The sequence below is a fragment of the Sus scrofa genome, chromosome 4 (genome assembly GCF_054392235.1).
Source record: "Sus scrofa isolate SSC_HxYL_T2T_F1_AM1 chromosome 4, Sscrofa_HxYL_maternal_Yorkshire_Landrace_v2.0, whole genome shotgun sequence".
NCBI lineage: Eukaryota > Metazoa > Chordata > Mammalia > Artiodactyla > Suidae > Sus > Sus scrofa.
In genome coordinates, this window is record NC_139386.1 from 79,039,856 (window position 1) to 79,067,433 (window position 27,578).

At 44.3% G+C, this 27,578-nt stretch overlaps 1 protein-coding gene and 1 long non-coding RNA gene across 5 annotated transcripts in view; one reads left to right on the plus strand and one right to left on the minus strand.

Annotated features, from left to right (window-relative positions):
* The window catches only part of FAM110B (family with sequence similarity 110 member B), a 164,419-nt gene that overhangs the window by 120,134 nt on the left and 16,707 nt on the right, over window positions 1-27,578 (minus strand). For all 4 annotated transcript variants that reach the window (XR_014843790.1, XR_014843791.1, XM_013988070.3 and 1 more), the window contains exon 2: window positions 14,107-14,201. The gene's annotated coding sequence lies outside the window, so the exon portion shown is untranslated. The remainder of the gene's footprint in view (window positions 1-14,106; window positions 14,202-27,578) is intronic.
* Window positions 9,765-14,203, plus strand: LOC146403884 (uncharacterized). Its single transcript, XR_014843807.1, has 3 exons — window positions 9,765-11,818; window positions 12,117-13,370; window positions 13,460-14,203. It is a non-coding gene; the product is annotated as an uncharacterized LOC146403884 (long non-coding RNA).

The window sequence follows — 27,578 nt, forward strand, 5'->3', positions numbered from 1 at the left end:
GCACATACACAGACCATGATGCCAACACTCAGCTAATCAATACTGACCTCTTCCTACAGATCGGCGGGGACTCCTGGACTAAGGCAAAAAAGAACTGTGTCCCCACCCAAAGGTAAAGCAGCTCACTCTTCTTGTGGAGTTTTCACTGTCTTCACTGGAGGGAAATCTACTGCGTTCCCATCTCCCACCTAATTATTTAGGTTCACACAGGCAATGCTATTTCTGTATTGTCTGAAAACGCTCTCTGCCTTTGCCCGTATTTTCTCTTCATGACTCTACCATCAACTTTCTTTTGCTTTGAAAGTGAGTTAACATGATGGCTGTCCAACATCAGCTCTAGGAATCTATTACATATATTACACAACAGCCACCTTGGTTTGAGCCATAAGATCTAAGACCCTATGTATTCTAAAGCACATCTTCTTGGGCATCTGTAAAGCCACCTGGTGTTGTATCTTCCACTGGACCACGATCAGCCCAGTAAATGGTGAACCCAGAGCCATCCTCTGGCAGAAAGGCACAGTTTGGCATAAGCTCAGAGATGGAGGGTTTAAAGCTCACAAGTGCTTGCCGAACTTGGCATCAATGACCCTTTTATAAAAATGATGCAATCCGAAGACTAAGAAACAGTGCGCAAGAAGGTTTCCTTTGAATGCTCACCGAAGAGGTTCCCAAGATGAACTAGAAAGGAAGCAGGTATATATGTAGAAGTGGCATGAAGGCGTTCTGGTTACCTCAGGTCTGTTCGTGGACAGCTACACACTGAGTGAGAATTCTTGGTATACAGTATAACAGGAAGAACTCAGTAACGGAAGGACGGGGCTTCTGGTTGTATCTGACAGTTGATCCCTGGGCTCCAACAACCTCTCTGCACCTGAGCGTCCTCATCATGAAGTGGGCACTCCAGAACCACCACCAAGCAACAAATGACCTCTGAGAATCTAGAAGGCTGAATTACTATTTTTTTTTTTTTTTGGTCTTTTTTGCCATTTCTTGGGCTGCTCCCGCAGCATATGGAGGTTCCCAGGCTAGGGGTCTAATCGGAGCTGCAGACACCGGCCTACACCAGGGCCACAGCAAGGCCAGATCAGAGCTGCATCTGTGACCTACGCCACAGCTCACGGCAACACTGAATCCTTAATCCACTGAGCAAGGCCAGGGATCGAACCCGCAACCTCATGGTTCCTAGTCGGATTCGTTAACCACTGAGCCACGACAGGAACTCCCTGAATTACTATTATTTTAAAGTCCATACTTGTGTGTTAATATATACTAAAGACTATATATTAGACTATATATTCTGACAATTTAATTGCATAAAACACCAAAATTCAACTATAGTTAATCTGATGCCAATAACTTGGTCATCAGGCCCTAATGGTATCAGATTTTACTTTTCTTATGTGAATACAGTGCTCTTAGTGGAAAGAAATAGCCTCTTTAAAGGAAGGTCTGCCTTTTGGTATCATGATCGGAATATAACTGCTTTTCGTTTCCTAAGATGAAAATCCTCCTTGGCTTATGTGCCCTGCCAGCACAATGCTTTGCACAGGGGGCTGATAAACTGCGGTTAAGAGATGAAAGCTGAATTTCACTGAGAGGAGTGAAGCTGTTCATGGAATAGGCAAGCCCCAGGCCTCCCGGGCACAGAGAGCGCCCAGGCAGGTCAGGTCATTCCCTGAGTGACTGCTTGTCAAGCACCCACTGGGGGTCAGACACCGCTCCAGACCCTGCAGACAGAGCAGTCAATGAACACACAGGACTCCCTGCCCTCAAGGAGAGTCCTTCCTCCCAGCTCTGCCTGTCAACTTTCTAACTGAAGATGGACAGTGTGAGCATGCTGTCACAGGGACACACGGTAGCCGTGATGACAGTGACACACCCAGTGCTGCTCTGAACCATCGAGAACACGTTCCGGTGTGCCCTGAACCACAAACACGGTACCCCCAGTGCCAGGCCTCCTCCTTCGAGAAGTGTGTCTGCACAGAGCTGCACGCACGACTCACCCTCGGAGGAGGATTAAGTTCATTTCACTAACTTTTATTTTTATTTATTTATTTTGGCTGTGCCCATGGCATGTGGAACTTCCTGGGCCAGGGATTGAGCTTCCACCACAGCAGCAACAGTGCTGGATCCTTAACCTACTAGGCCACCAGGGAACTCCTCGCTTTGCTCATTTTTTTTTTCTTTTTCTAGTTTTTTTCTTTTTTTTTTTTTTTAGGGCCACACCCGTGGTCTATGGAAGTTCCCAGGCTAGGGGTAGAATCGGAGCTGCAGCTGCTGGCCTACACCACAGCCACAGCAACACCAGATTCGAGCAGCATCTGCGACCTACACCACAGCCACAGCAACACCAGATCCTTAACCCACTGAGTGGGGCCAAGGATCAAACCTTTCTCATGGATACTAGTTGGGTTTGTAACCTGATGAGCCACAACGGGAACTCCTAATAAAATGTCTTAGGAATTTTTTAGGGCTTCTTATTTTAGCCAGTTAATTCATTATCTCCTAAAATGAAATAGTATAAATGCTATATGACCTATTTAATATTGAGCATATTCAATTGATAAAGCAGTTTGTGGGCTTTGTTTCAATTCAAATGCACAGTCTTTTATTCTTGTTTTACGAGAATTTCCAAACGCTTCCAGATTTTAACTGCAACTGGCATTTAACGAAAGAGTATCTATGAATCCCTACATTCCAATGTGTGAGTGAGTTCTGTTGGCCTGAAGTGAAATGACGGCCAAAACATTTCCAACTGGCTTTTATTTTGTGAGTCTATTGCGTGAGGTCTATAATTTGCAAAATTATTGAGTTGATTATTTTGTAAGCGTAATACCCTCAGCCTGGCCGACCCCATCTGCATTAGAAATCAGCACAGGGACTTATTTCAATTCTCCTATAGCAGTTCCAGCAATTTTCCTTTCCTGGTAGCTACTGTTTTCGTATAGGAGGTTCAGCATACAGAAGTTTGCTGTATGTGGAGTTCCCACAATGGCAAAGAGGGTTAAGAATCTGACTACAGTGTCTCGAGTTACACAGAGGTGTGAGTTCGACCCTCAGCCTGGTGCAGGTGGTTAAAAGATCCAGCATTGCCACGCCTATGGTGCAGGTTGCAGCTGCAGCTCAGATTCAATCCCTGGCCCTAGAATTTTCATATGTCATGGGTGGGGCCATGAAAACAAGAAGCTGGATGCATAAAATATTTTTTTCTCTTATACATTTTCAAAGGGAGTTCTGATGCACTAAGGTGAGCTTATAAAGCATGAACTCTTAACACAGGTACATATTCATTTTTCTCTCTGTTCACAGAAGATTTCTAAACAAGGCTAGCAGTTTAGGAAAGGCTGTGTGGATATACAGTGGCCCAGGCTGCACACTGCACAACCTGGGAGATGTCTGGACCATGGTGGTCCACCGTCCTTACTGCACACTATTCACTCCAGTAAGTGCACGTGGTACTCTGCCAGCCCACGTGTCTCCAGGTGCACCCCACGGCTGCTGCAGAAGGCAGTTCCCAAACAAGGTCTTCATGCAAGTCCCCAACATATGTCAGGACAGAAGAAGAGTATCCATCTGCTCAGACACCTCCCATGAAAGGGCACATGCACATTCACACAGTCAAACATAAAAGGGAATCAGGGAGCAGTATATGAATTTTCTAGAGAAACAGCACAGTAGCATTTCAGAGAATGGAATACTAGAGCCAGTCTGACTGGGTTCAAATCCTATGTCACTTCTTATTAGCTCTGTAACCTGGACAAGCCAGCTCACCTCCCTGCGCCTTAGCTGCCTAACCTATAAAATGGGGATAACAGCAGACTCTACGCCAGAGCCGTGATGAGGATTAAATGAAGCGATCCGTGTAAAGAGCTAGAACAGGGCCTGGCAACAGGAACCACTACTGAAGGGTTCGATGTGGTGTTAGTATTGCTGGGTAAGAAAATCAAAGCAGAAAGAGATTAAATAATTTGTTGTGGGTTTAAGAATTAGTCGGTGATTTATTCCAGAATGAAAATGAAAGCCCTTGATTTACAAGAAAGAATTTTCCTGCAACCACACGTTCTACAGTCCAACTTTCTGAAAAGGTAAAATCCCATGATTTGAAGTAATACTTAGGTCTCACAAGCAAATGCCTATGTACTTCAGGGCTCCAATGATGACACGGGTCCTCCCTGAAGGGCCACCTGGGCTGACATTTACTGGCGTTACTGGCGGCCTCTCCTCGGGGGAGGGCCCCGGTGTACATAGTCACTGTCAATGAGACTTTACATTCTAGAAGAGAGAGAGAGGGATATCAACAATCCCTCACGTCTTGCCCCTGTGAGGTACCTGCTGCTTTCATTCATGTTCTTTAAATATCGGCTGATTCCAGCGCGTTCCTCTCACACCTTGGAAAACCAGCTCAATCATTTCAGCAGCTGCCTGGTGCTCTGAGGGCGCCAGGCTTCTTTCCACAGCATGAAGAGGGACAGCCAGAAATCACAAGAGGTCCTGGCAGGTGAACAAGTCGATGCTTTTGATCTACTTCAAATTGGAAACAAGGACCTGGGGAGATCTAGTAAGTGACTGTGATACAGATTACAGCTCTTAGGTGGTGGAGAGCAGCATGCACAGGAAGCAGGTTTCCCTGGCACCTCCATCAGGCTCCGTCTTCCTAGTGCACCTTCACCTGCACTAGGAGAGGGCAGTCCACCCGCAGACCTGCACAGACAGCGCTCACACTACCCAACCTCACCAGAACCTTCCAGAGCACCCAGCTCTGAGACTGACCTCCGGGGGCAGTGTTAACTTGACCTAACTAGCTCCCCCAGATGAAGAAATGAGATAGGGAGATTCCACCGGACAAAATTTAAATCTGCACAGCAAAAAAAATCCAAGTATAGAAGTCCGAATAAGCTCAGACCAGGTATGCTTTGTAAAACTGTCTACATACAAGGCAGACACAAAGCAATGGGTCACCCAGTATCATCGCCAAGTGACATTAACATTTCACCCACTATTCTCATCCCTGTTGCCCTAAGCTAGAAAATCAGGAAAAAGCACCCAAACCCTGTTTCTCAACAGCTTAATAAAAATGCATATGTTCTATTTTTAAATCAATGAACATCTGTGATTTTCAAATATCGTCATCATAAATGTAATTAGTGTAATATCCTGGATCAAACACCCAGTATGGTGTCTAGAAAGAAGGAATAACATTATTTTCAGTCTAAAGTATTACTTGTTCTTACTGCCTGATTATAACAGTCAAATCAAAAAAGGTGTCTTGTGGAAGCAGAGAAATCAGAATCAATCTCTCTTCATGATAAACATGAGGAAACGAAGGCTTGGAGAGTTTATACAGTTTATATGAGGCCAATTCCTACCAAGGGCTGAAGCTAGACCCCTGCTTATTCCATATAGGACCCAGGTACCAGGAAATCAGTTCCATTTTTAGTGCTGCCTCCTGACCTTCAGCAGAGGTCAGCTGTCCATCAAGCACATGGAGGTCAGGTCACTACAGGGTCGTTGAGTCCTACTGCTGCAACTGAGAGTGGCAGTCCATGCACTAGTTTAGGAAATGTCCTCACTCACCAGGAGGTTCACACCAAGAAGTGTTGTTGACCTAAATTCCGCCAATCAGTGCAGCACAAAATCTCAAGGCCACATGTTTGTGACAGCTGAGAAGCAAATTCACTACCAGGTAATGCCCCCACCTTTGCTGCCAGCAGCAGGCCTCCCCAGTTACAGCACATCTGCTGTGACTTCCTTTGATGGCAGCTCCCCTCAAATAGGCAGAAGCTACAGACCAATGACAAGTCACCATGTGGGAAGAGGAGACAGTCACAAAAGGACACTTACACATGTGGTGGTGGAAATATTACCACCACTTAAGTGATGGGGACCACTGCATACCTGATCATGAGAGGACCTTCTAAGTTTTGATAAAAGGGCAGACTAGGAGAAGAGTGGGAAATAGCACCATGTTTTAGATTAAAGGGTGGTCCTATTTCTTGCTAAAATGAACATTTCCACTTTATCCGTGTGGTTAAGTCACTGTGCCATGCCCCAGCAGTTAAGATTTTATTTCTAAATCCCTCTTTAAAAAAGCAAAACCAAAAATGTGCACATTTGTCACTAAAGTTTACTTTCCCAATAAACCATATGCCAATGATGTTGCTGAAATAAAGATGGTCGAGAAAGGAAAAAGCGTAAGTGGGCATTTAAAGCCTCATTGAAACTGAGTTTACAGAATGCTGTCCTGATCTGGGCAGAGACCACCAGGTCCTGCTCCTCTAGGTGTGTGCACATGAGCTTCTCTCTGCAAGCATTCCTTCGAATACTGGTAAAGTAAAATGTTCCAAGAAAGCAAACTGCTTTTTCTTGCTAGACAGTCAATTAAATTGTCACAGAACACAGACAAATTCGCTTTGGGGACAATCATGTATGCCCAAATCAAGACAAAAAAAAAAAAAAATGAATGTTTTGCAGGAAAAGAAAATGTAGGGAGACAACCCAAGGGGGAACTGAGACAGGTCACGTAAAAGGCGACCTTTGGTGAAGAAGACCAGCTTCTCTCCGGGCCACTCAGGCCACCCTAGAAGGCAAAACAGGGCCCAGCTCTGAAATTCCTGATGTGTTCCCCACTGCCCGGTGGACAGGCCTGGCTCCTCACAGTCCACCACACAGAGATAACATAATTACTATTTCCAACCGGTGCAAAAGAGTTCCAAGGAGAAAAATGCAAGACCATGAAAATTCAATGCGGAGTTCCCTTGTGGTACAACAGGTTAAGGATCAGGCATCATCACTGCAGCAGCTTGGGTCACTGCCATGGCGCAGGTTTAATCCCCGATCCCTGGCCTGAGAACTTCCACATGCCTTGGGTGTGGCCTCCCCAAGAAGAAAGAAAACTCAATGCAACCCCACATTGATATGACTTTTTCCAGGGATGGTGAGGTGCAAAGACAGCAAGAAGCTGGTGACATAGGTTTTTGTGCTCATGGGGACCCTCGGCTCCCTGCAACCAGCAAAGGCTCAGGCAGGTGTTGAACATATCACTTTTTTGGGGGGGTGCTTTTTTAGGGCGGCACTCGAGGCATATGGAAGTTCCCAGACTAGGGGTTGAATCGGAGCTACAGCTGCTGGCCTGCACCACAGCCACATCAACACCAGATAATGAGCCATGTCTTCATCCTACCCCATGGCAACATTGGATCCTTAACCCACTGAGTGGGGCCAGGGATCGAACCTGCATCTCATGGATCCTAGTCATTTTTGTTACTGCTGAGCCACAACAGGAACTCCTGAATACATCATTTTCTCTCAAATTCAGAATGACCCAAGCCTCTGCCTTTTTAACACATGGAGGTGAGGCGGCTTGCACAAGGAGTTATCTCGCAAGGTTCCCAGGGCTTTTCTTTCCTTCCCAAAGCAGGGCCAGCGAGGAGGGGTCCTTGGATTGTTAACACAGGCAGGTTAGCTGTGTTACTGAACAGAACATGAGAACAAAATATGAGTCCACTTGCCCAAGGAACAGCAAAGCCAATCTACCAACACTAGGCTGTGGTGAAGGAAAGCACAGCGTTTATTCCAAAGCCACATCAGGAGAACAGGCAGCTTGGGCTTAAAAGACTTGAACCTCTGCATGGCTTTCAGGAAAGGGTTTTTAAAGGCAGGATGAGGAAGAGGCTCACAGGGTGTGGGATCAGCTCCCGAGCAATTCTCTAGTGGGTTGGTGGTGAAGTGACAGGGTGATGTTTTAGGAATCTCAGTTATCAACTTTCTGGCTTCAACCAGTCTGGGGCCTGCCTGTTGGAGCTCAGCATGTGGTTAACTTCTACCTGGTAGGGGCCTTAGGATCTGCAAAACAGCTCAAGGATGTGGCTCAGGATATTATCTGTAGCCCTTGAGTAGGAACTAAAGGTCCTTGACTTTGTTTTATGCCTAAACTATTCTTACTTTGTTTTGCTTGTCTGCTTTCCTTTGTTTCTGCATTTTTTTGACCTTCTCTGATTAAATCTGTTCTTTGGAACACAGGGAAATCCCAGGAGGCAAAAGCTTTTGTATGAACCATAGGTGTGGGGGGGTATGGAGGTTTCTGTCATGGGGGCAGACCCCTTAGGTCCTGCTCAGTTTCAACAGGAAACTAATCCCAGGCATGGCAGGCAATACCCTGCAGGAGCCCTCAAAAGGACAAGGGGAAACACCGGTTCACAAACTAATGCAGGGTTGATGGGCTTTCCTCAGCTGCCTCATGGAATGTGAATCAAAAAGCTTGGTGGTCCTATCAGACGTAAAAATGTATAGACACAAAGGATCAGGTAACAACTCTGGCAGATTAACTGTACTTCTTGAGGGCAGAAGCCCTGCCTTCTCATGTGGCACCATGGATGCTCAGGACACGTCTGTCAAGTGAACTATTAAAGGAACAGATGTGAGGAGTTCCCTGGTGGCCTAATGGTTAAGGAGATGGCATTGTTGCTGCTTTGGTGAGGGTTCGATCCCTGGCCTGGGAACTCCCACATACCATGAGCACGGCCGAAAAAAAAAAAGGAGCAGATGCAACCACATGGCCACTTAGGAAACTCCTGGTTAACGGCTCTGCCCCCAGAACGCCAAGGGAAAGCAAAGCCATCCTTGCTGGTGTTCATACTGAAAGCTGATACTTTTAATATGATTTAATAGACTAGTTACTTTCTGTAAATATTTTAATTACATGAAGAATACCTATATTAATAATAGAAAAAGACATCTTTACTGCATCCTTATAAAGATATGAAATGAAGGTACTGTAAAATGGTCTCAATGTTCTCCTCTGTAAAACAAAGAGTTAAAGTTAAACCTGCAACATCTCCCTCTTAAACACTCCAGGATTTCATCTGGAAAATACAACTCAGTTCTGAGTAAACACACCAGACATCAGGAAGGACCTGGGGTTGATGATAGGCATAAGGGCAGCTTTGCCACCTGGTCCAGAGCGAGCAACACCTGAGATTTAAAATTTCACTGGAAAAGGGTTACAACCCATTTATATCACCAGCAATCGTGCACACAGAGAAGAATGACATGTTTTTGCAAGAGGTAGAATCAACCTCTTAGAAGTACCTTTTGAAGATTTAAAAACAAAAACTGGGTGAGTTACCAAGGCGGAACAATCTAGAATTCACTGGGACCCATACGCCCTGCACCTCAAACCCAGACAGGGCCTGCCTGTGTCACGTTTTGGCAATGCCTGTCTGCTCAGGTGATAACAGAGACCAAAGAATGAAGAGCATCCTCTGAGATGAAATGCAAACTGCAGGTGGACACAGGGGTGGGACAACAAGACAAAGAGGCTTGGTGGCCCTGGTGGCAGTGAGAATGAGAGAAGAGAAACAGCTCCTTTCCAATTCTAATTTATTTAGGAAGCAAGTCAGAAAATGTAGCCAAGAACCATACTCACTGAAAAGAGATGCTGGAAGTTCCTGTGTGACGCAGCGGGTTAAGGATCCAGTGTCCCTGCAGCTGTGGCTCAGGTTCAATCCCTAGCCTGGAAATTTCCACATGCTGTGGGCACAGTCAAAAAAAAAAAAAAAAAAAAAAAAAAAAGGAAAGAGATGCTACTAAAAGAATTTAAAAGACTTTATACAGCTTAAAATGAAATTTCATCTGAATGACTAAAGTGTGTACCTTAAATGGGAAACATTTTCAATCAATATAATAGACCAAGTTTCCTTGAGAGAAGGAAAGCCAAATTACACATTTGTGTACAAAAACCCAAAAAAGTGTTAAGTGCTGTGTTTTCTTTCTTTTTTTTTTTTTTTTTAAAGAATCACATGTAATGTATAGAATCATTTACTATAGAAAACAGGCTTCGTGGAAGATAACTCTGAGCCTAGGAATACAGGTGAATTGGGGGAAAATTTTTTTAACATACTTGTTCCTTAATGCAGTGATTACACAAGAGATCTACCAATTAACTTCATGATCTCAAAAACCCCTCAAAAACCCAAAACCAACCATCAGATGTTTTTCTCCTTTAAGCAATAAAACAAGGTAAAAATAGATAAATAAAAGTATGGTTGAGTATTAATCAGGGAAACCCAATCCAGGAAAATCTAATTACAGAAATTCAAAGACACAGTACTTGGAAAAGAAGAATTCAAATTCTTAGGTATTAAAGGGTTTGAAGAAGCATATCTCATTACATATCAGAAAAATCCTCCTGCTTTACTCTTCAATGGTACTCATGTCAGGTTAACGGCAAAAGCAAATAAGGAGCCAAACTCCAGGACATTTTAAACCAAAGGTCACCTCCAGGGTGGGGTGAGGGTGGGGGTGTGTCTGCAGGAGAGGGACCCATTCATTTGTCCCGTCTGGAGCAACTCAACGACTCTGTGGTTTTGCAGAAACTTTCACTTGGCACCGCTACAAATGTTGAGAAGCAGCTGTATTATTTTTACTTATTTAATCTCAGAACAAATCATAACCTACATGCAACCATGTGACAAAGTCAAATTTTTAAAGTTGTGCCAATTTAAAACAAACAAGCAAAAAAAAAAAAAAAAACCCTAGTAAAAGAGGCTAATGTATCTTGTTGGGAAGAACACTAAGTGAGCTCAGGAGTCACCCTGCAAGATTTCCAGCATATGAACCAGCACTGCAGATAAAAGTGTAGTCTTGATTTCAAAGAGCACATAAAACTTCTACCTGAGCCCAGGTCTCTCCTGCTAAAGGCGACCATTATTCTGTTCTCAGCCACAAAACAGTGATGCTAAGAGAATAGGAGTTTTCTGCCCAAATTATCTGAGAAAAGAAAGAGCAAAGAACATAGACACAACCATCTACGAGGTGGATCTGAGTCAGTATCAGAGATGCATCACCATGGATTCCAACAGAGGCTGACTGCTCCCTCCCTAGGGTACCTAGCATGCGCATACGTGTGTGTGTGTGTGTGTGTGTGTGTGTGTGTGTGTGTGTGTGTGTGTGTGTGTGTGTGTGTAATGTGGGGAGGGGAGGTTGATCAGAGTATAAGAATACAAGGCAGCTGCAGAAAGGGCAGGAGGCACGGCTTCTCCAGCTTCCTTACTGCCGTTCGCTGGAATTCTCATCAGGACCTGGGAAGAGGTCCAGGCCACTGCACAGAGGCCTCATTCAAGGCCCACCTCCTATGGAGGCAGCAGGTGGGGAGCGGGGTTGGAGGAGAGGGCAGACAGAGAAGGAGGGAAGCGGGGAGGGGCGCAGAAGGAAAGGAGAGGCAGACTCCAGCCTACCAGCATCCTCAACGCAGGACAGAACAAGGACTGGTTTCCCTGCATTCAGAAACACGCAAAATATTGAAACTGTGTTACAGTAACACTAAAGGCAGATTGGAAAAGGCACCACAAGCTCAGCATTCTCACAAAGGCGGTTCAGCACTCCAGCTCCCTTGCTGCATCGTCAGTGCAGCTCCCCGTGCCCCTGGGCAGCCCAACCCCAGGCCAGCACAAGGAGAAGGCAGGCCTCTGCCACCAGAAGGGCTCAAAAACATTCACTTTCTGGGGTGACTCTTTTCCTTCAAAAGACATTCTTAAGCCGAGTAATGCCATTTGTTTCAAGTGTACAGAGAGCAAATATGTAAAACGAATGGTAAGAAATCCTCTAATATAGCCATGGCTCAAATGCATTTGGGGTTCAAAGTAGAGGGAAAAGAAAGTCACAGTGTTTCCTTGTTAGAAGCCTCATTTCATTCAGCGGTGGTAGAATCAAATATTATTAGATTTCCATTTGCTTCCCTTTTTATAGTTCTGGAACAACCACACAGCATAGGGGTGATAATACTTTAATATACTTCTCATTTAAGAATGATGGGGGAGTTCCCGTCGTGGCGCAGTGGTTAACGAATCCGACTAGGAACCATGAGGTTGCGGGTTCGGTCCCTGCCCTTGCTCAGTGGGTTAACGATCCGGCGTTGCCGTGAGCTGTGGTGTAGGTTGCAGACGCGGCTCGGATCCCGCGTTGCTGTGGCTCTGGTGTAGGCCGGTGGCTACAGCTCCGATTCAACCCCTAGCCTGGGAACCTCCATATGCCGCGGGAGCGGCCCAAGAAATAGCAACAACAACAACAACAAAAAAGACAAAAGACAAAAAAAAAAAAAAAAAAAGAATGATGAGGAGTTCCCTGGTGGCCTAGCAATGAAAGATCTGGCGTTGTCACTGCTGTGGTTCGGGTTGCAGCTGTGGCATGGGTTCAATCCCTGGCCCAGGAATTTCCACAGACCACGAGCTCGGCCAAAAGCCCCCAAAAAAGAAACAAAAGAAATTTCATAAAAGCCTGAGAAATACTGCCCTTTCTATTTCAAAATTTGACACTGATAAGAATAAAAGAATTATTTAACTCCAATAGCCAATTTTGACCAAAACCTTTTAATTTAAACTTTTAGTTAATTCAAACTTTTGTGGCCAAAGTGTAGACAGGGACCTAATAATCTAATGATGAGATTGTAAATAACAGAACTTGTCAACACACACACACAATGTCAGGTTGACTCGCTGAACGGGCAGATGTTCTACACAGGAGGCAGGAGCAGGCTGGGGCTGGGTGGGCCAGAGCTTGACCCCTGCATCCACAAGCTGTCTTATCAGTCTGGGGCCGTCCCCCCATTTCCCTGGAGAAACTCACAGTAAGGAAATCAGTACTGCCCCATCACCGGCCCAGCTCAACAGTCCCCGGAGCCTCCAAGTGACCAGCACACAGGCTCCCCAGGAGAACAGCCCCACCCCGGATGACACCCTGTGTCCACTCAATGCCCATCAATGGCTTCGTTTCTATGCACCCCCTTACCCCCTGGCTCCTGGTTACTTAGCAGAACAGGCCGGGGGGGCCCCTCAGCTGCTAACAAGGCTGGAGACAGACAGACAGACAGGTCGCCCCAGGAGAATGGTGGACCGAGCACTGTGGAGCTGTGGCCACTTGTTTTCCAGCTAGGTGGCATCGAGTGGGGGCAGCGACATCTCAGGGTGTGTGAGGGCTGGATGGAGCCGGTGGAAAAGGTGGGGGGAGCACCAGAGGTCCCCTACCCACAAAAACTGCCATTTCAGGCTAGGGATCGAATCGGAGCTACAGCTGCTGGCCTGCACCACAGCTCACAGCAACGCCAGATCCTTAACCCACTGAGCAAGGCCAGGGATCAAACCCACATCTTCATGGTTACCAGTTGGGTTCTTAATCCACTGAGCCACAACAGGAACTCCAGAAATTGCTATTTCAATTAGCTAGGGCCAAACACAAGAAAGAAATAAGGTGCTAGGTTCAGCAGGAATGATGAAACCCCCTTTAGTCCCCACCCCCCTCAGGTGAGGCACTTATTACAGGTGGAATGCCCTTATTAACATGAGCAGATGCACAGAGACGGACATGCTGAAACTGTGTGCACCCAACTCTAACCAGTATCATTTCTGGAGAGTGGCTTTGACAGAGACAGCCACAGTCTATGTTATCGGTCAGGATCATTTAGTTGTGTGTGTATGCTTTTTTTTTTTTTTTTTTTTTACAAGATATGGATTATATCGGTTAGAAAAAGTAAACCAGGCCTCATGCTAAGTGAGAGAATCTACAAATTCATGGTCAAGGGATAGCCCATTGCAGCCACCTTACCCACCTCCATGAGTGACGGCCCTTCCAACCAAGGAAGTCCAACAGCCACAGAATTTGCAGAAAAAGCCACTGCATGCAAACACCCAGGCTACTTCAAGAGAGCCAGGGGAAGGGCATGCATTTCAAGGCCAAGGCGGGGTGCTCTGGGGACAGAACAGGAGGAGGGGAGAGCAGGGCCAGCCTCTTGGCCACACCTGCAGACATGGAGTAGGGGGGGGCGCTCTTCTCAGGGGCAGCTTCCACCCATGCCTTCAATTCCTGCCAGTGACCCCACAGTACAGACTCTACAACGGTTTTCTGAGTGAATACAAGGAAAAAAGGGGAGAGGAAGAAGGAGCGGAGGAGGAGACCAATAAAGGAGGGAAGAGAATGACTTCAGGAGGGGGCGGGGACAGTGGGGAAATGGGGGAGGGGGAACCAAATTCTACCCAACAAGAAAAGGGTTGTCTTGACTTTATGACACATGTATACAGGAATTTAACAATATACTTGTTAACATGTAATTACCTTTTATTTCCCTCTCAGGCTGTAGAGAGTCCTGTTAACTTCCAATTTGGGACTCAGAAGGAACAGGCTAGGTGCCCTGGAGGTCCAGCTGGAGACTGCAAAAAATAAAAGGGCGCAGCTTAAAAACTATTCGGGAGAAAGAAGTGATTCATTTTTAAAGTCTCATTAAAAAGAAACCGATTTCACCGAGCAACAGAGACAGCGTATTTCCTAATATACCTGGGAAAAAATCGGGTCCAAAGCCTCTTTCTAATACAGCTTCTTTAGTCAACTTCAAATTGATCAGAAGACAAAAAATCAACCACTAGACTCTGTATCAAATGGAAAACAAGCAAGCGAGCCTGAGCCTGTGGGCTGCCATCAGCCTGGAGACCCCGTGGCTCTGCCCCACTCTAAGCTCGACCTCCCCGGAGCATCTCAGGCATCCTTCTCATTCAGGAAACCCGGCTGGAAGTGATGTCACCTCACTAACGACTGCTCATCTGGGGAGGCTGACTGCCATAGCATTGCTCTTGCAGAAACTTTGTTCATGTTTGTGGGGAACCAGGTGCTCCAGGTCAGCTTCTTCTTTGGTTTTGTCCTCCAGGGACAGGGCCACGGAGCTCACAGCCGCGTGCCTCGCTGTCCCCATCTCCTCTCTCCTGGAGTCAGGGTGGCCCTTGCAGGCGACACTCCCCCACTTTTGAGTATTCTGTATCTCATTTTCAGCAAGGATGTAATGAAGTGTCTGGGCACGTGGTCAGCCCAGAAACAAGGTTTTTTTTTTCCCCCATTTGACGAAAGGGGAAAGAAACTGAGGATTTTGAGGAATGTTCTATCCCCAGGTCTGTGTGACACATAAATGTTTTTATCCTCTTTAGAGAGACTTGGCTGAATCCTGAAAGTAACTGTTATCTGGACATCGGGCAACTCGTGAGAAAACACCATAGTGGAAAACCGAACCATCCTCTTTCTCTCTAGCTTCTGCTTTCAGCCCGTGCCATCAGTCCAGCTAACGGCATCTCTGTTTACTTGAAAGCAGGAGCGAGCACACAGGGAAGGAAGAGGCTCTGACTATAACCGCTGTCTTTTTTGAATTGAGATTTACTCTATGTTTTGCCTGGTTGTAGGAGTCATCAATTGTAAAATTCATAAGGAGGCACTTGGGACATCAACAGATGATGTCTGAGAATCACTTCATTAAGGTTGATGCCATCTTCACAACAACCATCATTATCTCCTTTCGGGAGCGATGTGTTATGAACAATACACCAGAAGTGTATGAGTGAGGCTGCAAATCTTGACTTGGATTTTGAAGAGCTTCAAAAAAAAAAATTAAAAATACAATGACAAAAGAAATCCTGAAAATGTCTATTTCAATAATAACTAAGACTGATCATGCCCACTCTCACATTTAAAACTTTCAAAATAATCTACTTTCCTTTCTATCATTACCTAAAAAGGTTCAACAAGAACATCAAGTCCAAATTGGAACTAAATTAAACAGAACTATCAACTCCGAGGTCTGTGGTGCTTTGTGATTGCTTACTGCCTGCAATTTAAGATTTTACTTTATTTGCCTGCTGAAATGTACGGGATGCCAGGAATTTAAATGCATAAAATCATAGACATTTAATAGGACATTAGAGAAAATTTTAATCCAAAATACCTTTGGACCTAATTTGAATGGACAGCAACTCATGATAACAAAGTAAAAAGTTTGGTATTTTGCTATTCTGGAAATAGTTATTTTTTTGCTTTGTCCTAAAATTGTATCAAAAATTCCTTTTCATCTTCATCATCATTGTTGCCTTGTCCTTCTCATACATTGGACGAGAGAGAGCAACAAAGAGCTGGACCCTTCTTCAAATGATTCAGAGACAGAAAAGTCACACAACTATGACTGGGATGAGGAATAATACCATATACGAAGAACTTCAGGACTGGGTTTATTTTCAAAGTTGTCAAAACCATCCTGATAAAAATAAGTCAAAGCACATATTCTTTCAATTGACCCATGTCAAAGCTGAGGACATGAAAGCTCAGACTGGTCAAGTGACCTTTCCAAAGTCACACAGTTGGTCCCAGGCCTCAGATTTGCTAGGTGCCAATTCAGTGCTCTATGAGATCATCATTTCCATAAACAACCTCTTTAGAGCTCATAACTGCATCTTTCTACACATTTAATATTCTACATAGCACAAATACTACTTGACGAGTCAACTCAACTTTAATACAAAACACTGCTCAGTATGATCAAGAACATACTCTGCCTTGGCTCAACAGATACAGCTGGATTCAACCATTAGGGCCCATGAGAAATCCGAAATGAAACTGGGGATGCTCTTGGGGTGTCTAACCTAGAAACATCTACTCTAAAAATAGAATTTCCATGTCTCACGCATAGTCAAATCACAATCATAGCTTTGCTACAATATCTATTCCAACAGATATTATTGATAGCAATTGAGCAAAATGCAGGCGTATTTTGCAGCCAACATAAGCAGTTTTTAAAGTAAGGATTTCAAGATAATTTACTATGAGATCCATCAGTTCAGACAGAATTCTTTCTCTAAAACCCCAGAATTACTTAAGAGCACTTCATTGACCCGCATCAGCAGCTTTCCCCCATCGACAGTCATCTGCTGACTCCCCAGTAATTGACCCTGCATGGTGGTAGTTGCTAAGGAACCAAAAAGCATGAGAGGGTGTCCTTGCCGACTGTAGAATGGGATCATTTAGGGGGCCTGCGCCGTTGGCATGTGAGTCAAGGTTTGCACATGACGGATGTTTACATGTGAGTGTGTGTAGAGGGGTAGTTATACATTCACATGTGGTTTCCCCAGGGAAACTGACAGATTCAGTAAAGAGTATATGTGGGGAAGCAGGGCAAGAGAAATTGAAATAGGCCAACAGGTGGCAAAGGATGCCCACTACATGTGCCCACCCCCCCCCAGTGGTGCAGGAAATCAAATATCCATTAAAAACATTCCCTTACTGAAAATATGTCAGCAACAAAGTACCATCCTTAAAATTCTTCACATTAACTCATAAATGGTGCTAGACAAAATCATGAGAAAAAAAAGGACAAGGTTTGAACACACTCTCAACAAAGAAAACAAACCAATGCCAAGCAAGCACAAGAAGGGATCCTCAATACGATTAGTCAAAATGAAACCTTAATGTGACACCACTGGAGATTCCCTAGAACGGCCAAATTTAAAAGGGCAAAAACATCAAGTGTTTGCATGGATAGGGAGCAACTGGGATACCCATACAATGCTGGAGGGAAGTTCAAAACGTTGCAGGCACGTTGCACAAGAATTTGGCAATTTCTTATAAAGTTAAATATACACTCAGCCGACGACCCAGGGATTCCACGCCTAGGTTCTCACCCGAGAGAAAGGGAAAGGCACGAATTCCACAGAAAGACGTGTACAAGAATGTTCAGGGTAGTCTTGTTTATAACGGCCCCCAAGTTGAAAGAAAGCAAAAGTCTGTCAACTGGTGAATGGATGACACACTGGGGTGTGTCCCATCAGAGCCTGGACTTCGCAATATGAACATTCCTGAACTACTGATGCTACAAAACATAAGCAAATTTCAAAAACATACTCTGGGAAAGAAGCCAAACACAAACGACTATCTCCATAAACCCACCGATAGGAAATTTTAGAGAAAGCAAACTCTAGCAAGAGAAAGCAGATCGACGGTTGCCATGGGCCTGGGGGTGGGGACAGATGAACTGCAGAGGCATAACCGACCACGTGGGGAGGACAGAAACATTTTATATCACGACTGTAACAGTGGGTACATGATTGTGCCTCTGTGAAAATTCACTGAATTATATACTAAAATCAGTGTATTTAATTGACATACATGCCTTCAACATAACTGATTAAAAACAAACAAAACACAATTTAGTGTCACCATCATTTAACCTGAAAGTCATTAACCTTAACAACACGCTCTGAAAGTCCCTCAATGGATGGTCCTCCACAACTTCAAATACTTAACCAGGATTATAGCAGTCAAGGATGGCGAAGTCCCTGGACACCATCAAGAAAGGAAAACCAATAGCCAATAACACCGTTTATAGGATAACTAAGTTATTCCATTCTTCTTCGACTGCCAACGACCTATTGGTTGTGGCTTTTTAATAGCTTCCCAGAGAGCAGCCTAATAATGATGTGTCTAAGATAAACCTGCTCAAAGTAAAAGGATACTCTTCCTAGAATGATGGATGATCTGCAGAGGGTAACACAAGAGAAAGAAGAATTACCAGGAGATGTGCAGGAAAAAACCAAGCGTGGAAACTTAAAGACATGTGGCCAGATTATAAATCAACTCCAAACTATTCCTTAAAACCTACTGATGCCTTAATTTGGAAATATTTCTTAAACATCCACGAGGCTTACTCCTAGCCCACTGGACATGCTTATCTATGACCTAAATCAAGATATAAGACAGGCTTATCAAAGTTACAGCTAATTCGAGGTTAAAAACGGCTAAAATGTTGTGTGGGAGAACATGATTTCAAATGTGTGAAGGCAAAACGATTTCCTAGTGCTAATGTCAAATACAGGTCAAAAAAAAAAAAAAAAAAACTCCCATATTGCATTCATTCAGTCAACAACTATTTCCTGGAGGGCTATGCCATGTGTTAGTCATGACACAAGATGGAAAAAGACACCAGGATTAGGTAAGAAAGAGCCTTTGACCTTACAAAGTTCATCCTCCAAAAAATGTAAGTAATGTGCTCCACAGTCAAAGGTATAAACTAATCAACTGAAACAGATCTACCAGTTTAGCATTCAACTCAGCTACGGCATAACTACTGGTGAAAACACAGGCTGAACTAACACAAGCAGAGAATTCAGTACAAACATACACAAGTACGGCTGTGCTCTAACCTGGGCAACTGGCGTGGGGGTGTGTGTAAGGTTCTATTATGCTCTGGATGGACTCCTTACAAGCCCAGCACCTCTAAGACGATGCATGAGCCTGGAGTTACCCTGTACCTGCAAAGGGCTGAGGACTCTCAGATCTGGACAAACCAGGACAGGGACAGCTAGGAAGGGGACTGAGGAAGTGCCTGGGGCTGAGGGTGGAAGGCAGAACCACCCTATGGGGCAAGAGACATCACCCGAGTGGTGGAAATTACAGAGGCAAATCTGGCTCACGGTAAAAGCATCCCAGTGCTGCACAACCTCCAACTGGAATGGACTTCCTCGTAAAGCGGGGAGACCTGGCAGCAGCAAGTTTGAGGAAGTGAAAACGTAGCCACACTCTCTTCCTCATGTTTCGTCATCATGCGTCACCTGGACCACTTCCATCACTGCGCAACCTCCCGCCCCCAACGCCCCGAGTGTCAGCCATCCATGGGGTAGCAGGATGGATCTTCTTACATCCCAGTATGACCATGACCTGTACCCCAACCCCATGCTGGCCTTCCATCACCTACTGGATCGAAGCCAAACTCTACCTCTCCTGCCCCTCTCCCTCCCGGGCTGGTCTCAGGGCCCAGCTCCCTCTTGCCCAACACGGCCTGTGACACTCTCTGAGCTACCCCCACTTCTCCAGACACACAGACAATCCCTCCTTTGAGAAGTGTTCCCTTGGCCTCCCTCTGACCACGTCCCCCCTCTTCCTGTCCACGGCGCCTCACCCGTGTGCATCTAAACACTCACTTCCTTTAGAAAGATGAGTTACGGCAGCATCTCCCTGATAAACCACAAACCCTGCCTGGTTATCTTAATCCCTAGGACTTAAACCCTAGGGCCCCAGGATGTGACACTTCCTAGATATTTCTGAACAGGGCGGGGATTCCAAGAGACCCCCATTCTGTAGGTCCTGTCTGCTCCCACACCCATCGGCAGGGTGTCAGTGTGCGCTGTGCAGGAGGTGCAGAGCCAGTCAGTGCAAACGCTGGTGCCCTGAGGCTATGGAAGTGGTGGTGGGATCTCCCTAAGGACTCCAGGCAGCCTGACTAGGGATACAGCCCCGAAACCACAAGTACCTACTGGACATCCTGGAATTTCATCATCAGCTGGGCTCACCCCTGCTTTCATGCCTTCACGCATCACGGGACCTTGAGGAAGTAAACCTCGCAAAGCCAGGATTTCCTGGCCTGAAAATGGAGATAACTGGAGCCCTGGCCTCCAAGGCTCACTGTGAAGATTAAATGCCACCGTATCACCAGGAGCCACAAAGGAATTGGCACCATGGCCTCTCTCAATACGGGGCAGATGGCTCACACCCTCCTGCCCGCCTTCCATCAGCAAACGGAAGTGACACCTGCTTCGGAGCAGGCGTTTCAGCAAAAATGGTAAAAACGCCGGTGCAGTGGGGTCGCCTGATTAAAAATCACAGATTTTGGAGTTCCTGTTGTGGCTCAGTGGTTAGCGAATCCGACTAAGAACCATGAGGTTGCGGGTTCGATCCTTGGCCTTGCTCAGTGGGTTAAGGATCCGGCATTGCCGTGAGCTGTGGTGTAGGTGGCAGACGCGTCTCAGATCCTGCATTGTTGTGGCTCTGGCGTAGGCCGGTGGCTATAGCTCTGATTGGACCCCTAGCCTGGGAACCTCCATATGCCACAGGAGTGGCCCAAGAAATGGCAAAAAGACAAAAAAAAAAAAAAGAATCACAGATTTCTCAACATTCTAGAAAATCACCTTTTATTTCCCAAAAGGCCAGATTATACAACTAACGACATCTTCCTGGGGTTCAAAACAAAAGGCCCCAACCGCCTCCCTGCCCTGCTCCTCACATGCTGTGAATTCACCCTAAAAATAGGCTTTTTACGTATTCCAACAATTAATTTATTTGGACTGCTCTGAAACTGAGCCTTCTAGTCCCTTAGGTTTTAGAGAAAAGCAGCAGCATCCAGACAAGCTGCATTACACTCCCTCAGATGCAGCCCAGCGCCTTGTTCACTGACACTCTAGGCACAACAGCACGTGGCAGACACGTGTCTCCAGGAGAGAAATTTCTGGAAAATATCATCACGGAGAAACCAGTAAAATGCTTAGGACAACATCGCTGTCACAGTTTTGTTTTCAAGGATAAATGCACCTGGTTCCAAATAATACATTTTTTTAACAAGAGTGTTGCCCATCTCGAATATTCGTTTTTAATACCCTTTGGAATGACCCTGGCACATAGCTTATTATACAAACGCATGCTTTTAAACCCTAGCACATTATCAACTGGTTATGATCCAATTATGAATGTGGTCATTTTCCAGGGTTTTAATGGTTGTGAGTCAGTAACTGGAAATGCTACCTCATTCAGCAACGATTAATAAAATAACAGAGCAGAGTCTTCGGTGGTTCCCAGACTCTATACCAGCCACAGGTGGGTGGGGCTGTTATTCAGATGCAAGAATGCGAATATCAGCGAGCGTGATCTTGACATATTCTGTGGGACGAATACGCTACTCTGGGAACAAAGTACAGAGGAGCCTCTCTTCTTAAAAATGTTCAAACTTGTACAACAGCAGAGATTTCCTAAATCCAAACTATATTAAGGGATATTTTCCTTTTTTTTTTTTTTTTTTTTGGTCAGCACAGTCCTTCCAAAGTACTGTACTTCTCACACCATTTACAAAAATAAACATAAATTGGATTTAAGATCCACACACAAGACCGGAAACCATAAACTCCCCAAAGAAAACACAGGCAGAACGCTCTTTGACATAAGCTGTAGCAATATTTTTCGAATCTGTCTCCTCAGGCAAGGGAAACAAAAACAAAAATAAACAAATGGGATCTAATTAAATTTAAGAGCTTCTGCACAGCAAAGGAAACCATCGACAAAACAGACAACTGACTGAATGGGAGATAATATTTGCAAATGATATGTCTGAGAAGGGGTTAATATCCAAACCACACAAGCAGCTCATACAATTCTGTATCAAAATAACAAACAAACCGATTTAAAAAAACAGACAGAGGATCTGAAGAGACATTTTTCTAAGAACGACATACAGGTGGCCAACAGGTACATGAAAAGGTGCTCGACATCACTAATTATGAGGGAAAAGCAAATCAAACCCACAGTAAGATGTCACCTCACACTTGTCAGAGAGGTATTCATCAAACAGACCACAGCTCACGAATGCTGGAGAGGGTGTGGAGAAAAGGGAAGCCTCATGCACTGCTGGTGGGAATGCAAACTGGCGAAGCCACTGTGGAGAAGAGTATGCAGGTTCTTCAAAAAACTCAAAAAGCAAAAGTCACTGCACTTCTTTATGCAGCATAAACTATTGCAGAAGACACATATTCTGTGTTACTCAAGTTTTTATGTGCAAAATCCCTTATTAACCTATGTTATGAAAGACAGTTCCTTCAAGAATAAATACAGATAAGGAAAGCATTTCTCTTATCTGGAGGCTGATCTTTCATTTTTTTTTAATTTTTCCAAGTGGTCAAATACACATAAAATTTCCCATCTTCACCATTTTAAGGGGACAGTTCAGTGGTACTAAATATATTCAAATGCTGGACAACTGTCACCACCACCCATCTCAGGAACACTTTTCATCTTGTAGCACTGACATTCTAGGTGCATTAAACTGCCCACTCCCCTCCCCCAGCCCCTGGCAACCACCATTCTATTCGCTGTCTCTAAGAACCTAAGTTCCTCATATGTCTTCTTGGGATTGGCCTGCTCCACTGAGCAGTGGCCTCAAGTTTCATCCCTGGTGGAGCCTGTGTCAGAACTTCTTTCCTTTGCATGGCTTGACATTGCCGTGTGTACTGACTACCTTTTGGGTGGCATTCATCCTCTGAGGGACACTTGAGCCACCTGCACATCTTAACTACCGTGAATAACGGTGCGGTGCTCATGGCTGTACAACCATTTCTTCAAGGCCTTGCAGTCCTTTTGGGTAGATACCCAGAAATGGGATTGCTGGATCCTATGATAATTCTACTTCCATAAACCATAATTTTTAAATGGCTCTCTATTCAACAAGTCACCACGTCCCTTGAAAAACAGAAATCGAAATTGCATAATGCTATTTAAATAACCCTAGAATAGCATGCCAAGAAATTATGTCAACAAATCTCTGTTTTCTGCTGTGATTATAAACTGGCAATTCTCCACATTCCTAGGCATCTCTAAATACCAAATAAGAGCGTGCTGATGAGATTCAAGTCTCTCCTTTTCTTTTCTTAACAAAGTGGTCTCCACGACAAAATCTATGTTGGACGACAGGGCCTCTAGGTATCCCTGCAGCTGTCTGAAAGACAAACTCCTTATGCTCATGCAGCACATGGGCAAGGCCTTCCCACATTCCTTTTTTGGTCCTCAAGAGAGGAACCTCTGCTTCCAGCCCTGAGGCCTGGAGCTCTCCCGCCCAGGTAAGAAGTAAAATTGGAGTCCCCTTGAAGTGCTTTCCAGGGCAGGTGGCAATGAGTTCAAGCCAAAGACTCTCCACTTTTGGTTTTCTCTTTAAAAAAAAAAAAAAAGCTACTCACCTCATTAACAAGCAAGTGGAGACCAGTGCCAGCATCAACACTAGTATTTTCTGGTCTCCTGCAAAAATTCAGCATAATTTTTTTTTTTTTTTTTGCCTTTTCTAGGGCCACTTCCCAGGCTAGGGGTCTAATCGGAGCTGTAGACACCAGCCTACACCACAGCCACAGCAACGCCAGATCCTTAACCCACGGAGCGAGGCCAGGGATCGAACCTGCAACCTCATGGTTCCTAGTCGTTAACCACTGTGCCATGATGGGAACTCCTAGCATAATGTTAATAAAGTGTACTACAATCTACTGGGCACTTTTTGTTAACACTTAAAACACAGGCTTTATTGAGCATCATGTTTTATATGATTATACTTTTTCAATGGTGGTAAAATATATATAACATAAAATATATATAACATAAAATGTAGGAGCCTTAAGTCCATTCACACTGCGGTGCAACAATCACCTTCATCCAACTCCAGAAATTCTGTACCCATTAAATACTCACTTCCCGTTCCCCACTCCCCTAACCCCTAGCAACCAACTACCACTTTACTTTGTGTCTTTATGAACCTAAGTCCTTCCTGTAAGTGGGAGGATACTGTAGCTGTCCTGCACCAGCCGCCTCCAGAAAGACCAGCATCAGCAGCACCCCTGCTACGAGGGCTGCTCAGACCCCCTTCTCCCTGCCCCACCTGCCAAAACCCTCAGCGCCGCCCCCCCCGCCCCCCACCCCCAGCGCGCCTGAGCAAGTGGAGGTGTGAGACCGTCTCCTGGCACGTCTGTAAAACACGTGGTAAGGTTTCACCCAGGAGTGAACTTTTCATACTCAATAAGTGCCATATGCTGTCGTGAGCACTTCAGGGAAATTAATGCCAACATAAAGGACGGGCAGGGGAAGATGGACACGAAGAGGAAACAACAAATTAATGGCCCCATTACACTGAAGGCAGCTCTGCTCTCTCAACGGTAATACTAAATTGCATGGCAAGAAATACAGCTTGTTTCATTAAAGAGAGTGTTTATTATATGATCTTTTGTAGCATTTTTTGGCTGTTTGGCTATTTTATGTGAACCTTACTTTTCCATCTAAACTGTATGTTTCACAAACATAGTCTTTGAATTCTTTTATCTCCATCGTGATCTACCCTCATGTCAATGTCACAATAAAGTAGGTGTTAGAGAAAATACAGCAGGTCGGTCCAAAAGTGATTGACAGGACAGGCTAACACATTAAATTAAACTGATTAATCATCCCCCGAAACGTGGTTAAACAAGGAAGGTTAAACAAGGAAGTATTTACAGCTTAGTGGTAAAAGGTCTATGGTATAAAGGTATTTTATAGTCAAACAATCCCAGATTTGTATCTCGGGTCTGCTCAAAGCTGTTATAAATTAAATGATCACACATTTAAAACCCCTGGCTTGGAACTTGAAACAGTAAATAATCAACTACCTCTCAATCAGTAGTAGTAGGAACATTATTGCAATGGACTGAATGTCTGTGTTTCCCCCAAATAAATACATCGAAATCCTAAACCCAATGTGCAGGTACTGGGAGGTGATTAGTTCATGAGGATGGAGCCCTCAGGAACGGGATTAGTGACCTTATAAAAAAGACCGCAGAGGGCTTCCTCACCCCTCTGCCAAGCGAGGACAGAGACAAGACTGCTGTTTATAAAGCAGGAAGCCAATTTACGATATACCAAATCTGCCTGCACCTTGATCCTGGACTTCACGCTCTCCAGAACCGTAAGAAATAAACGTCTTCTGTGTAAGCCACCCAGTCGGGGAGCGCCCCACACAGACTATGTCAGCTATGAAAGCCCTTCATGCTGTATCTTGAACGCTTCCTGTTCTCTGACCTACATTTGATTAGGCAATTTCAGAGCTGAAAAGGAGTTTATCTCAAGGCAGGTCCTGGAGAACAATGCTTGATTTTATTTTTCAGTCCCTTTCAGATATCCTGTTTTGTTGGCAGGTATCAGTAACCAGCAGTGGCTCATTAGAACAGCACAGATATCACAGCTTTTAGTCTTGGGAAGAGGAAAACTTAGAAGAATGCCACTTAGTACACTCAATTGGGCACTGATCGTCTGCCAGTGCTCTCCATTGGTCAACCCAAGGCCAGAGGGCAAGGGAACTCATGGATGGACTTCATCCTTTCCAGTTATAACTTTAAAAATGCATATGTGACTTCCATGTCCAGTTAGGATACAGAGCACACAAAAACCTTTGATCTCATGGTAATAAGAAATTTTACCTGGAAAAAATAAAAACATACTTCCCTACGAGTCTAGGGAAGAGTCATAAAAATGCAAAGGAGCCTTGAGGACCTTAATTGCAACCAGAACAAAGCCCTTCACAGGCAAGCTCACACCCCGTGGAGGTTCCATATCTGAGGGCTGTGCCCTGCTAGCCTGGACACGGGGATGAGGAGGCCACAGGTACAGGACAGACAGACAAGCCCGACACAGCAGTGTGACGTGATAGAACAGACTAGAATCTGGAAGAACAACAAATGCGAAGCAAATGACCTTTCCTAGTAATAAGTCTTCTGATTATCCCAAATTTCTAAGAAAGTAATAGCAGAAAGTTTAGAAAACAGAGAGACATAGCACAGCTCATTCAGTTGCATGAAGCTTCCTTCTGTGAATTCCAAGGCAAATCATTAAGAGTGAAAACTGTAATCCAACTTTATCCAAGTTAAAATTCTGACAAAAATGAAAAAGGCAGATTATGTGCACTCAAGATAGTTAAAAGTGTAACTCAGACTTTGGCTCAATTCTAAGGGATCTGAATGTTCACTTCTCACTTCACTGTGATATTCGCTGAGAAGATTCTTAGATTAAATGTGACGTAATAATATTAATTCAATGGAGATGATGACTACACACACACACACACACACACACACACACATATCCCCTGAGCAACCCTAAAAAAATCAAACCAAATCTTGGCTAAAAAGTCAGGGTGGTGAAATAAAATACTAAAAAGTATTTGATTAATCCAAAATGAGGCAGGCAGGAAGGAACAAACACATTGGACAAATGGAATACAAATAATAAGGGAGCAGATTTAAAATCAACTACATCAATAATTACATTAAATGTAAATGGACAAAACCCTCAATTAAAAGGGGGGGCTTTTCAAGCTTGGATAAAAAAGCAACACCTAACTATGTGCAATTTATAAACATAACTTAAGTGTAAAAACCAGGTAAGCTAAAAGTAAGAGAATATATATATTCATAAAATACAGTAATATATACATACACCATGATTGTGTGTATATCCATACATATCTGTATCCATTTATAGATATCTAAATGGCTAGTTAGACATAATGCACATGCTAATCATAAAAACTGGTGTGGCTACATTAACATCAGATAAGGTAGACCTCAAGACAAGAGGTCTCCCCAGAGATAAAGAGGGCACATTACATAATGATGAGTCAATTCAATGCCAAGACATTAGGAGTTCTAAATGTATATGTACCTAACTAGAGAACCTTAAACTAAATAAAGCAAAAACTTATAGAATCAAGGAGAAAAACAGACAAATCCACATAGTTGGATATTTTTAGCACTGCAGGCAGTAATTAAGACAACAAGTAGAAAAAAATTAATAAGGGTGGAGAAAATTTGAATATATCCATTTGAGCCTTTAAAAACATAATAATTAACTAGTGCTCTTTTCTAAATAAATTTGAAATACAGAGCCATCCTGAAAACCAAAGTACCTTTTTAAAATAATTCTCAAGAATTTACTCTTTGTGGTTTTCTCCAGTCCTGTGTAATCCCAGAACGTTAATACTGGTCTGGGCTCTTGTGCTCAGGCAGTTCTCAGCTTTTGGTTCAGGTACAAGTTATCAAATACCTCATCAGCACCTTTCAGCTACTCCCTCAAATGAAATACCAAATCAAATGCCAATTATCAAAGCGAATCAAATATCAAATATCCAATGGTGTATTGTTTTCCAAGATACGGAAGCTTACGGATATTTTCTTTCACAA